The 14187-nt window shown below is 40.6% G+C and overlaps 1 protein-coding gene across 9 annotated transcripts in view; it reads left to right on the top strand.

Moving 5' to 3' along the window:
• Nucleotides 1–14187, top strand: part of STARD13 (StAR related lipid transfer domain containing 13) — a 291307-nt gene that overhangs the window by 16159 nt on the left and 260961 nt on the right. For 5 of the 9 annotated variants that reach the window (XM_071737404.1, XM_071737389.1, XM_071737360.1 and 2 more), the window contains one exon: nt 4800–4855. The exons of the other annotated variants lie outside the window; for them this stretch is intronic. The gene's annotated coding sequence lies outside the window, so the exon portion shown is untranslated. The remainder of the gene's footprint in view (nt 1–4799; nt 4856–14187) is intronic. 9 annotated transcript variants of the gene reach the window in all.

The raw sequence follows: 14187 nt of genomic DNA, 5'->3' as shown, positions 1-14187 counted from the left end.
GGAGTGCAGTGGTTTTCCTGCTTTTGTAACTGTTACTGTACTTGGCATTATGACCAGAGCTGTTCTCTACATGTAAAAATGCAGTTTCCAGAGCTTAACCTGAAAGCTTGCTATGTGGACTAGCATCAGTTCCTGTGTTCATATGAATTATACATTTTGCTTTGAAAAATGTTGTGAGCCAACTCTCCTGAAGTCCAGAACTCTATATGGGAAAGAAAAACTGAGATGTGGATTTGTCCCAGATTTTCAAAGAGGAAAAGGTCAGACTCCTCTTAGGAAAATTCATGGTTATGACCTTTCAAAAAAAAAAAAAGAAAAAAGGAACTAATAACACTGAGAAAGCTGCTTTGCCTCTGCCTGCTGGCAGGAGTACCAGTACAGCAGCCAGGAGCAGGTAGACACATTGATATTAGGGTGACAGGTAGGTAGCAAATTGCAGGGCTGCAGTGGTCTGTGAGGGCTTACAGGACACCCTCCCATGCCAGCTGTTCTCCAAGGCCTTCTAGAAGAAGCAGAAGATGCTGTTCTCAAAGAGCCTTAAAAGTGTGAACTGCATCTAAGGGCAATGGAAACGTTTCCATGCTGGCAAGGGCACTGTCAGAGCCATGCAGAGGGGCAGCCTGCCCTTCAGAGAGCCTCTGTAAGGAGGAGCTCACCAGAGAATGACTCAGCTTCTACCTCCGGGCAGATATTCAGTCTGTCTTGCAACATCTAAGCTGTCTTTGGGTGCTTTCATGACAGAGAGTGTTTACTCCAGCTAAAGCAAATATATCCTCCATTAGCTTAATATTAACACTCCAACAGCAGCAGGTGGGGTCGGGCAGACATTCTTTATCTACTCAATCTCCAGTGTACTTGAGGAGCACAGCAAGAGCTGAATCACAGCAACATTCAGGAGTGTTTACAAAATGTAGGAATTCCTCTTTTCCACTCAGAGCCAGGGAACATCCAAACTTCTCAGTCCCACCTGCATCTTTCCCAGGTGTGCTCCACCAGTTGCTCTGCATGTTTATCATACTCTTCATAACACAGTTCACCAAGTGCTCATTATATCTGTACTGTCACCATATAATGCCTCTCCCCACAAATGTTGAAAAAATTTTATACCACTTCATTCTTTTACATGCGTACAAATGAATCATAGAATTGTTTGGGTTGAAAAAGACCTTTAAGAACACCAAATCCAACTGTTAATGTAGCACTGCCAAATCTACCACTAAACCAAGGAACACCTGCATCAACTCCACTCTTCTGGCAAAGCAGTCCACCAGCACTTCACACCCAGTAGGAGCTTTATGTCTGTTTGATGCAGAATTTTCCATGAATTCCATGTTGCCATCCATCAGCTTACGAGTTTGAAAATTTCTCCCATTGCCTGACTGATGTTCTGGTTGGTTTTTTTTCTCCAGCTCTGTGAAGGAGGGCTGGTTCCTGAACAGGCACTCATTACTAGCATAAGCCATTTTTTATAATGAAAAACAAGTCACTGAGTGTTTTCCACACTGTCTTGTTTGCCTAATATCCCCATCCTTTCTTTTTTTAATTTCCTTTTTAAAATTTCCTCTGTAAAATGGACAGAAGGGTGGTGCTGGTCACCTTTGCAGTCAGTCCAACCACCCCCCATACCTCAGCTAGGGTGTAACACCTGTTCCCTACTCCTTGATGCACTGACAAAGAAACAGCCTCAGCCCAAAATGAACCATCAAGCAAGTCTGCTCTCACCAAACAAGCATTTTAATTTCTTGTCTATGTGAGCCAGTTACTGATAATCCCAGCACTTCAGGCTGGTTTTCCTTTCCCTTTGTCATCAGAGATGAAGTTGATGTAAGCTTCTTCAAGATGGAGAGCAAGTAGAACACACCATTTTATGGCACCAGGCTTTGCTGCTTCCACTGTCTAGGGAGCACATCCATTCCTGATGTGATACATGGTCTGTAAAACAGCAAAGCTGCTAAGCAGGTCCCTTTGGAAAACCTTGAAGAGCTGAGTTGCCTGTGGGGCTCCCCTTCACTTCTCAGGCATCCTGTCTCCTCTTTGTATCCCTCCTGGTCAGGGGCAGGGGCTGTCACCATCAGCAGCACGCAGAGGTTTGGGAATCAAATCAGCATCAATGATTTTTGTGGAGACTTAACCATGCCCAGCTTGGCTTCTGCACTTCTCATGGACCAGGAGAGTTTACCAACCAACCTAACACTGCAGCATCAGTCAGTGACATCTTGCAGATTGGATCACAAGCCTGTTCATTGACTCCAGTGGCACTCTTAGTAAGAATAAATATTACACCTGAGAGGTGGAAGTGTGTTATTACAATCATAAAGGTAACAACATTGCTCCTAAGTGGACAAATTTAGTCCAGGGTCTATTACAGTTAAATGGCAAAACTGCAGTTGTAACAATATGGGGATGTAAATGTAATTGTGTATAACACTTTCTAATCATTAAAATCCATAAAAATTTTGCACACTCAAATTAAACACAAATTACTACTGCTTGACACCTGAAACATTAGCATAATATCCATGCCATATGGTTGGCATTTTCTGTTTCTTAGATCTGTCACTCTTCATTCTTGTCAGCTGCTCATGAGAACTTGCCAGATAATATCTGCACCACTGCCAAAAATGTCTAACAGCTGGTGTAGTACTGGTTAAACACCCCGTAATGTTTCAAACTTTAGTGTTCCCATCTATACATTAGGGAGCTGGCTCTTGGAACAGATGTTTAGCTTTGTCTCTAAATTAGCTGCAGCCTGCTTGTGTGTCAGTGTTGTGTTTTTATGCTCCATCATGCTGCTGCTTTCTGTGGGATGAATGAGCTCAACAGCATCCCAGCTCTGACAACCTTAAAAAACATCAAGTGGCACAATAAGCTCTGTGATAAAAGTGCACTCTGCTGTCCCCCTCTCCTTGCAGCATGGAGATGTGCATCGATGGCCTTGGCACCACTGGTCACTGCAGCCCTCTGTGGTCCAGAAATAGGTGTGGAAGGTGCATGTCAAAATGAGTCTCCTGAGGGACCCAAACCATAATATGGGCTTAAGACCCAAGCACTGCATGGACATGGTTTAGAACTCTGTCCCCCAAGCAGGGCAGAAGGCAGCAGGGGTTGCAGCTGAGGCAGCCCAGGGGCCTAAACCCATCTTCATCTTGCAGTGTTTGAGACCACTGGACTGGGAAGCAGGAGACACATTTCTGACTCCGTAAATACCCTTTAAAACAGTGCTAATGGCTAAACCAGGAATTCTTTAATGTCTTCTGTACGTGAAATCTGAATGTCCAGAAATCTATCTAGTTGGGTGATTTACATTTTAAGATTTATCATGAGGCAAGCACATGAACACCAGTGCATTAAACAAACATCCAATTTAATAAACAATCTTATGTTAATAAACAATTTTATGGATTACATATACAAGTCCTTTGGGGCCATGAGTTTAAAAAGGCTGATTTACACCTTTGGAAAAGAGGATTGATTCCTTGATTTTTAATTTTGCTTTTCTTTCCCTGGAGACCTTTTGCTCTTTCAGGCTCAGTTCAAAATGAAGTCACTACCCAGTTAAAGCACTGGGTTAATTTTGAGACACTATGAGGTAGAAAATTTCTTGTGAAGCTGCTAAAAAATGGGGAGAGAAGAGCACTGGAGAGAGGAGACCTCTGCCCCTCCAGACATGGGCAGTTTGATTCTTTGTGTTACCTTGTGTAGGCAATGACCTAACACGTGTCCTTTTTACACAGAGCCATTTTAATTTGTGCTGTTGTTTGGTATAGGACACCCCTTATGAATTGAGACTCCCCTGTTTCAGCTGCCATGCAGGCACACAACCAACAGATGTCAGCTGCCTAAATAAGCTTCCCATCTAACACAGGGCAAGAAACAGAGGTTTGGACAGGCAAAGAGTGCAAGTAAATATATAGGTACATGCTGTAGGCAGTAGTCTTAGCATACCATCACCTCTGGCAGGCTATACACTTACTTTTGTCGTGTGGGATTCAGAAACATTGGATTTTCAGACTATGGCTTGTGCCTCTTGTTTTCCTCTTCTCTGTGTATGCAGCCCTACTCAGACAGAAGGAGTGTAAGCATAAGAGTCGTGGGCTGCATATTTCAGAAAACAGATTTAGAGAGTTTTTATTCTTTGCAGATGTTCCCATCCCTGTACTGCATCCCTGGAAATTATCCATCTTGGATAATAGATGGAATTAGATTAGAAACAAGACAAGATGCACTTACTCACTGAAGACGAATTGGATAAAGTGGTAAAATGAGGCATGCAGCTGGGCCTGACAGCGTCTGGTTTGTGTGCATGGGGAGCAGTCACAGAGGATTTTATCCTTGGCATTAGCTGTAATAGGATAAGCATATTTTCTGTTTATTGTTATATTGCCTTTTACCTGCATTAAAAATCACTACTGAGCCATCATCTATCACATAACAGCCAGTATCACTTATTCCAGTAAGGTGCTATCCATATGAAGCCCCTAAATTGAAAAAAACCTGTTGAAAATTGGACAGAAAACCTGAAAATAGGCTTTATCTTGGATGAGGATTAAAGACATTACCTTGGGCCAGAGAATGCACCAGGTTGCTCATATTCAGTGCCATGGGATCCAGTGCCAGAACAAACAACAGCCCACTCATTTCTCAGTCCAGGCTTGGATCTTTTCTTAAGGAAGAAGAACTTCAAGCTTTTCCTCACCATGAGGGTTTTCATTTGTTCCCAAAGAACACAAGCAAAAAGGACAAGTGTCTGTCGTGTGGGTGTTTGGTACAGCCCTTTAAATGTTTTTCTGTTTCTTTAGGCATGTGGGCACTGCTGAAAGTCAGGCCACCAGATTAGGTTAAGGCCATGTAAGAAGTAAGAGCAAGCTGAGAACAGAAGGGTTGCTGGGAGGGGGACTGCAGAGCTTTTCCTCTCACACGTTTTTACTTTCAAATGTGCTCATTGACACTGTGAGGTTTTGAATTCTGAAGTTAAGGAGAGAAGGTGGGAAGCTTCTGCTAAAGAAGGTTCATGCTTGATTGTATTTTTATCTGCAGAATCCTTTGACTATTTTGATATAAATATTTCATTTTACACAGCAATTGAACCAAAGATTCAGTACAATGCCACTGCCCTGGAACTGAGTATGTCACTTATCAAACTATGATGTTCTGCTGCACAAAGATGAATAAAAAGAGTGACATAAGTTGACATTTCTGGATGCAAAACATGTAGTACAGTGCAGCTCATTACTTAGTAATGTAGAGCACATACATGTGATTGTAATCCATCATTTTTACCACCACCTTGAGCAGGATTATAGCCAACTTGTAGGGTCCTACAGGTACCTGTAAGCCTAGGCAGTAAGTTCTTTTCAGCTCAGGCCATTGCAGATCTCTCATTTGTGGTGTTCCATTTGTGCTCTTTTGTTTATGAATGTGAATTATTTGATGGAAATCATCTCAGTGCAAAGGCAGGCAGGCAATGCTTTTGATTCAGTGCCAGGCAGCAGGTCAGAAAATCAGTTTTGCACTTCTTGCTGTGGATAGGTTTAGCTGTGGGATTTATTTTTTTTTTTTTTGTTGTCTCTCTCAGGTCTCTGTATTGATATGATATAATAACCTGAAATTTCCAAACTCAGCTCCTGCCCTGTATATTCTTTGTACATGTACTTAAAGTACTTAAGTTATCCCATTCACTTCAGCACACGAATCGGGTCCATAATCAGGTGTTTGTAATATTACAGGTCAGGGTTTAGTTCCTATAAAGACTACAAAAGAAAGGCAATGCTACACATGGTGGTTGTGACACAAAGCTGTTAAAGGATTTACACGCTGCTCAGTCTTTTAAATTCATGTGAACAAATGCCCCTGTCTATGTGGGCCTGAGATGTTATCCCATAGGTCTGATATAGAAAAACCAAGACCACAATGCCTCCTGCTGACATGGAAATCAACAGAAGTAGCTACGTCTTTAAGTACTGCAGATAGGGCACTGCACTTTGCTTTTTGGAATCAACCTTTTTCATTGACAATATTTCTAAGGCCAGACTTCGAGAGGCTAAAAAGCAGAAATAATTGTCTAAATTGAGCATGATTCTTGTGATGGACTCAGTCAAAGATTTTTTAGATTTTTAAATCGTTAATTTCTCAGAACTCTTCTTGAGGTTGTTATAGTCCCCCTCGCTTCAAATATCAGTAGCAGTGACTTAAAAGAAAATCAAAGCAATGAATATAACCCACAGTTCAAAAAAATTTTTTTTTGTTGTTTTGTCAGTACTTCTCTAAGAAATATTTTGCTGAATTCTAGCACAGAAAAATATTGTCATCTCTTTAAATTACCTAAGTAACTTTTAAGGGTTTCACTTGGCCGACACTTCTTGGCCTTGCATTAATCTTGGGATTGTTTCACAAGAGACCCAGGGAACACCCACTGATAACAATGTCAAACATTCAATGTATTTACTGAACGTTTCCACTTGCTTGATCATTAAGGCATGCTTTGTGTATGAGGTCACCGATGTTGTGTAAGTGTAGAATTTATGGGGTGATTTGAACTATAGGGGAGTCCTGACATGTTTTTGGCAAATACTGTCAGATACCGTGGACTGATGCCACTCACAATTGTAGCTCTGGGATATAATCAGGTTCTAGCATGAACGTGTTGCATTAGAATTCAAATCCTCCGATTACAGAGAAGATGGGAAAAAGGTTATTTAAACAGGCTGTATATACACTGTAGGAATATTTAACAGAACACATTTTCTTGTCTGTTAAAACAAATGATTTAAGCACTAAGCCTTTTAACAAACAAAAGTGAAAATGTAGTTTCAGAAAATCAGAGAAGGCTTTACATCAATGGAGCAGGCACTCTCCTTTTGAATCCTGCATTGAAGTTGGAGGGAGCAGTGAAGGACCAAGTTCAGAAGGTGGCATTAAGACTGATTCAGCAGCAGTGTGGCTGTAACCATGTCTGGGCTTCCTAAACTGTACTGGACTTGCCACCAAGTCTCTAGCTAGCCTTGCAGAGCCTTTTCAAAGCCTGTTTAAAACTCATTTAAATAATGACAATTGGATTTTAGCACCTTTTAGATATAGTGATAATGACTTTGCCTTCATTTGCTACTTCTCTGCTTGCATTGTGAGGATAACTGAAGTGCTGGAGTTCTTGAATGAAACCAAATGAGAAGAACATATGGATTTATGCAATTTCTGACTTTATCACATCCCTGCTGCCTGACTTTGAGTTTTATGACTGATTTTTCTTCAACCTCTTATTTTGCATATTTAAATTGCAAGCTCCTTCAGATCAGGTGCAGTTCTCATAAGAGAGTAGTAGAGTCTGTTGTCCATGGGTCATGTTGTAAGTCAAACAACCAGGAATGGCCACCACTTGTGCTGGAAGTTTCATCACTTCTCTCCAACTTTCACTAAAACATTTTAGTAAAGTCAGTTCTGGTATTGTGCATGTTTTAATCCTTTGCAAAGACATTAACTCCTTGACACTTGTCCCACTAACTGGACACTATTTTAATTACCTGAAATTTGTCCCACCCATAACATTTAAAAAATTATGGAACAACAATTTATTGTGGGTTATGGAAAGATGTACTCTGCAGGTATATTTCTTCATCCCACTTAGAAGAAAAGAGTGATGCTAGGAGTCTGAGTATACAGTTATCAGATAAAGACTAGACAAGACCTTTACCATTTTTTAAAATAACTTGTTTTTTCTAGACTCATGTGAGTAAATACTGTGATTAATTTTCCTGCCCTTACTTTTATTTAATATTTTATATTCAGGTTGGGATTAGGACTACCCTACAATTCAGAAAGGACATCACCATTTCCTGTGGCAAACAAAGTGCAAAGTCTTCCTACAAACAGCACAAAAATGGTTTTTGCTTTTGAGGTGGACATCATTCTCCAGATGTCTGAAAGACTGAGGTATTAGACAAATGGGTGTATGAGTGTAGTGAAGCTCATATTACCAGGTGTTGTATATGAGAAATGTCATTTATGAGTTGTCACACAGGTGTTATTAAGAGGCTGTTCAGCAGAACACAGTACATGATAATGACTGTCACTGTGCTTGCTCCCATCACTGAACAACCAGGTGTAGTTAAAGAGAATATTTCTTTTGCTTTCAGAAAAAATTACACCTCTGGTTTATTTTTGTGATACATTTGTTGCACTTAGGCACAACCTCATGGTCCAGCCCCTTGCAGCATCCCAAACTGGAATACCTGAGAGCCAGGGCTGGGGTGAGGAGCTGGGGATGCTGGGCTCCAGCCCTGTCCCACTCTCTCCACTTCCAGCAGTTTCAGAGGACAGGATCCAGAAGCTCTATCCAGTCTCTAGGGCCTGCATTCAGGCAAGATAGGAATCCAGCAGCTTTCAGAGCTGCTCCTCCCTCCCTGCCTCCCCCTGGGACCCTCCCTGGAGCCTTGCTGTCCTCCTGCCCTGCAGCACCCTGTACATGCTCAGGCTACACACCACTTATAGCAAATTGCAATTACTCCATGAGCTTCCCCACAGCCATAAGTACTTACACCAGGTATTAAAATGCACTCAGACCCATGAAAGTTAGCCCTAGATTTAGGGCTAAATATTGAGCAGGCACTGCCTGAATTCCTGCTGGTGTCTTTAGGTTGCCTGCTGCCTTCAGCCTGTTACACCCTGATCCTCTCATCTTCCCATGGGTTGAACTTCCATTGACTTTAACCTAGCCAGCCATACCCTTTCAAGCCAGACTTCCCCAATTACTGCACCACGTGCAGCCCTGCTGGAACCTCTAAATCTTTCAAGAGGTTTGTAATTTGGTGCATTCCCTAAGGAAGGTTTGGAAGGGGTCCAGGGAACAAGGCTAATTTAGGAGACAGGAGAGGACGTCTTCTGAAGTAACAGCTCCAAGAACTGAACATGTTGGGCCGTGAAAAAGAAGCAGGTGAGATAGGATTTAATTACAGTGTACAAGCACCTAAGGGGGTGAACACAGAACTAGGTCTGCATCTCTAGCAAAAAGGTAAAATATGAAGTCACAGGCTGAAACTGAGGTGCACTTCCCTCAGCAGATGGCTACTCTGTACATGTAATAATCTGGCAAACAGGGTAGTGGAAACCAGTAGTAGATTCAGAAACCTGTTTATTACTGTTGCAGCCTGATTGGGTTGCCCTGCTCATGGTGCATGTCAGTCATAAATTAATTTTTTTTTCCATGTTGTTTGGTGTTTTAGTCTACTATGCTTTTTTTTTTTTTTTTTTTTTTTTTTTTTTTTTTGAGGGGTAGGCTTTTCACAGCTGAGCTTCCAGGGATTAAAAACAGAGGAGATATTTAAAGGCTAACAGCAGAAAATATAAAATATATCAATGGTTTTGTCATGAAATGCTTTGAAGGTTTATGCACATAGTAAGTATTGTGTGTCTTGCAAAATGGCACGAATCCCTTTATGGTCTGATGCTGCAGAAAAACACAGCAAATACTGAGTAATTCTGCTGAACTTTTGGCAGGTGAAAACTAGGATTTTTTGTGACATGGAAAGTAGTAATATGGCACTGGCACAAGTGAGCATTCCACCTCATTCCCCCTTTTCATATTTACTTAGTAGGGGAAAAACGAAAGATCTAAGCTGGAAGCTGGGTACAGCATATGAAGCATGAACTTAGGCTCCCTTAGCAAAAAAAACCAAAAAAAAAGGTGGATTTCCACCTATTTGCACTGGTTTGGGTTTAAGTTTTTCAGTCAGTTTGTGTAGGAGATGTCCCAGTTTCAACTGGTGCCTCCAACTGAAAAATGTCAGGAGATGTGGAGGCAGCTGGGACGTTTGTCTGCCCCTTTACAAGCTCAGTAGCTTTGTTTTCATCCATTTGCAATCACTTAATCATATACTAATATAAAAGCTACTCAGAGAAAAGGTCAGTGCAAGATTTAAGTTAGATTTATGGGGCCTCATAAGCAAAGTATTGCTATAGACAGTCTACATTCATGCTGCAAGCTTCCTGAGCAATGTTCAGAGCTGATTTATTTACTCTACCAGAAGTGCAAGAAAATAATAAGTAAGGCAGCACATTTTTCTTCCAGTAGCTTTGTTTATGCTCTGCACTTTTTTTTTTAATGGTAAACATCCTATGAACAAGTCTTATAGACTTAGTCCCAAATCTATAGCATCTGTAGATTAAGTGAGGATGGGCATGCCAAGAGCTGCTGCATACTCCAAAGGTCCCTGCTTAAGTACTGAGACTTTGATTGCTTCCCATAGCACACCAGCACTCTAGGATGGTCCCCTCCAGCAATGGAGATATTCCAAGCTAAACCAAATGCTCCCACAAGATTGCTTTTGGTCTTTCCTGGTAGAACATGTGGTTTGGGGCTGGATAGTACTGGGAAGATTTATCTGAGCAGCAAAGATAAGCTATTTATAGTGGTCATCCTAGGCTCCTGTTGTAATGGGCCCTGCTCCTAAATTTAGATTATAGGGGAAGTCTTGGCTGACTGGTCAGGCTCCTGGGATCCTTTAACAAGTTATGGTTGCAGCTTTATGAAAGATTTTTCCCAGCTGCCATAACTGTAGCCACTCAGACTCAGCAGTTTTGTCTTTTCCAGGGCTTTCCCTGCCACTTCTATCCCAAGACAGCTTCAGTACATAAAAAAGAGGCTGTCTTCTGCTACCTTCAGTTGTTTTCATCTGTGGATCTCTAGACCAGTATCTGTGACATACAACAAACTTTAAATTAAGTTAATAATCCTTCTTTATAAATTTTGATAACTTATGTCATCACTATTTTCTCTAGGGTTTGGATTGATGCATGGCAGAAATCATATTTTAAGTCTTCCAGGAAATTTTAAAATTTCTTTCACTGCAGCTCAGGGTGGAAGCAATTTTGTTAATTTCCTCATAATAGGGATTCCTGAAATAATTAATATTAAAAGCTATTTTCCCATCTTTTCCAATTATATTCTGCTGTTTCAGAAAAGGCATCTTATTAATGCTGGTAAAAAGCTTCCCTGATTTAATTTAAAAATATAAAAACTAATCTATTTGTCCTATTATCATGTCATATTACAACATGTCAGGAGTAGTGGTGGCAAAGAGAAACTTAATTTTAACATTTCTAAAGCTTTCCTACTTCAAAACAGATTAATGAAAAGAACATTTTTTTAAAAATAAAACACCTTTGGGGATATTTGCTTTTGCTTCTGTCTCATGTCCTCACATTTTTCCTCTAGCTATACTAAACAACTTAATACTTTTTACTTTATTTTGCAACTCATATTACTCGATTCCGGGGTGCACTCGTCAATAAAATGAATAATGCAGCAATGACTTTTTTTTTACAAAAAGTTCAAGGTACTGCTGTGGATGGCTTTATTAGATGATATATCTATAAGATCTTGTTATATTAACCAATTTTAACAAAACAGAACCAGACAGCACAGCCATGAACATGCCAAACCAAGCCTCTGGGAGCCTCCGGAGCCGCACACACCCCCGCAATATTTTTTGCTCTGATTCAGAGCATCAGACCAACTGGGTTTTATCCTTTGTTGGTTTTTGTTCTTTGGTGTGGTATCATCTGAAGAACTGTCTTAAATAAGTACATTAAATGAGAGCAGAGTAGCCAATGGAAGAGAATCCTATCTCTGACCAAGAGACTCGTCATGGACAAGAATTCTAGGTTCAGTTATTACAGCAAACAGTTCCCTTTGCCTGTGTAGCTTATTTCATGAAGGAAATGGCTTCATGTAGTGACAGCAAAATGAGTTTGTTGCAGACATTTTTTTGTCAAAACAAGTTGCATCCCTTGGGAGAGCATTTGCCCATGTGTTTTTTTTTTGGGGGGGGGGGGGAGATTTTTTAAAAGAATAATCATGGTGACAGACAGAATTACTTTACAAAATGCTCGGAGGAAAAAATATAGTAACACGTTGCTTAAGATGAAGAGTGAAATACAGAGGGTCTTGTCCTTAAATTTGATATAAAATTTAATTCCAGAAGTTCTAAGCTGCAAAATGTTCTAAAAATTATATGCACATCTCTCTTCTCTTGCTTCCCACATGGTTTTTCCTCCCATAATTGTGATAGTTTTAGTCTGGGTGAGTGAAGCCAGTCCAATCTCCTTAAGCCAAACTTAATAAATAATGTGTAACACCATCTGCAAGATCACTGAAAATATTTTCACCTATATTTGAAAATTACCCATTGCTTCTTGATTCCACCTGAATTCCGCAACATACTGATGTCTTTTTAGTACTGAGGCAGAGTTCAGTAATGTTTTTATGCTTTTAAAAATGTTTTTTTAAATACTTTTTAAAAACAATCTCTGATGTTACTTTGAAATGAGCAGTCTGTGATGAATCAGTATTTGTTTAGCCCTCAATCAGCCTCATGAGCCTCTGGGGGCTAGCTGGACAATCTTTATTTATGTTTTTATATGTTCATAACAATCTTCCTTTTGTACAGTTGGTTGTGCTTTCCTTGGTTATTTGTGGGGTGTCACGTAAAGAGGTAGAGGCTGCAAGCTTCTTGAGCAAGGACTCATTCCTGTGAACTTACTGAACTTCTCACAGTAAGAACTGGGTTTTTTATATGGTGCCCTGGCCCTTTCTCAATATAAATAACCTTTTTTTTTTTTTAATATTGGCACAAGTCAAAGGAGGAATCACAGAAAGAGGCAGTGAAGAAGCTGAGATTTCATCACTTGAAAATTATGTTTTTGAAGCATGTCTTTCTGTGAGATGTTATCCAGAGAAAGCAAGAATTATATTTTGAGAATTCTAGTGATATTTTTTAAATCCCCATCAACCTAGCATTAAACACATTCTGGATCTTGTAAGTATTGACATAGCAGCAAAAAAAATACTGCCCTGGGCCACATTTTCTAAACCACAGATCCAAGTGCAGATACAGTGCTTTTAGTAAAATGACAGAGGGAGCTGTGAGAGTGGTTTAGATGATTCATATTATTCCTCTGGGCAGAGTCCCAGCTCAGTTTTCTGAGTCAGCTTTGGTGTTCCCTTATCAGGAGGCAGAACATTGTTAGAAAACACCATTTTGGGGACTAAAGCAGCTCTTCTATTATAACAGCCTGCTGGCACTGACAAATTTTTATCTCCATTTTAATAGGGAAGTTCCCTTTGTATGTGAGCTAAAAGCAAAGTGCTGCTTGTGAGTCATGTCTGCATCATATATTAATTTGTGATATTTTGCTTTAAGTTGACTTTTTGCTTTTCTATTTTTATCTGACCACATTTTAGCTGTTAGTACTGAAATTCAGTGATTTAACCAGGTGGTGGAGAAACATGCTACCAGGATTTTACTGTTACTTTCTTGATCTTCTTTTGCAGTTTCTTCCATGTCAGATGCACCATCTTTTTATTGTGTTTGTATCCACATTGATTAACTCAGCTTCTACATACCCTCCCTTTTGATCCCTAGGTTTACCAGTGCTGCTTATATATCAGTTTCTGTTGTGGCTTAAGTGTAAAAAGCTCAAGCCTGGTTAGCAACAAGACTGGAGGCCAGCAGTAACCTCTGCTTTGGCCCACTCAGAGTCCTGTGGAAACTTGGAGTGTTGCATCCCCCTCCATGCCCTCGTGATCCATACCAGGTTGTAGAGCAGGACCCATTTCCATAAGCAGATCTTCTGCTTCATGACCTTTATGGTAGATGGATCCATTAACCCTGAAGAGTTGATGCTCCAATGGCAGCAGCAGCAGAAGCTTCTCATTGGTTGCCCACGAGCTGGAAAATTTGCTTTCTACATGCTCAGTCTACATTCCAGGAAAGTCCATTGGGCACCAAGCTGTAACACCATCTGGCACAGCACAGTTGTCCTGACAGCACCAAACACCCCCCTGGAAGGGATGTGAGATTTACAGTGCAAAAGCTGGTGAGCAAGATCATCCTTGGGTCTTTGTCCTGTTGAGAGAAACCTCCCTGGAGAATCCCATGCCCTGATCTTTTCTCCCACTTACTTTTTTTTTTTTTTTTGATTTATTTGTGACACTGAGACTCAAAGTCTTTCAGACTTGGGCTGAGTTATGGTTCCACGTGTAACTACAGAGTATGAGCTCACCTGTTCACTGACCCATGCCAGGAAGGTGTCAGATCACACAGGGTAACGTATAGCTCAGGAATATCAACCTTCACTTTAGTCTAACACACTTCCAGCACTCTGGAAAAGTCAGCTTTCAGTTCTATCCAGAGG

Source organism: Heliangelus exortis, chromosome 1 (genome assembly GCF_036169615.1).
Source record: "Heliangelus exortis chromosome 1, bHelExo1.hap1, whole genome shotgun sequence".
NCBI classification, from domain to species: Eukaryota; Metazoa; Chordata; class Aves; order Apodiformes; family Trochilidae; genus Heliangelus; species Heliangelus exortis.
The sequence above is the reverse complement of the archived record's forward strand: the minus strand, read 5'-3'. Positions and strand labels throughout refer to the sequence as shown.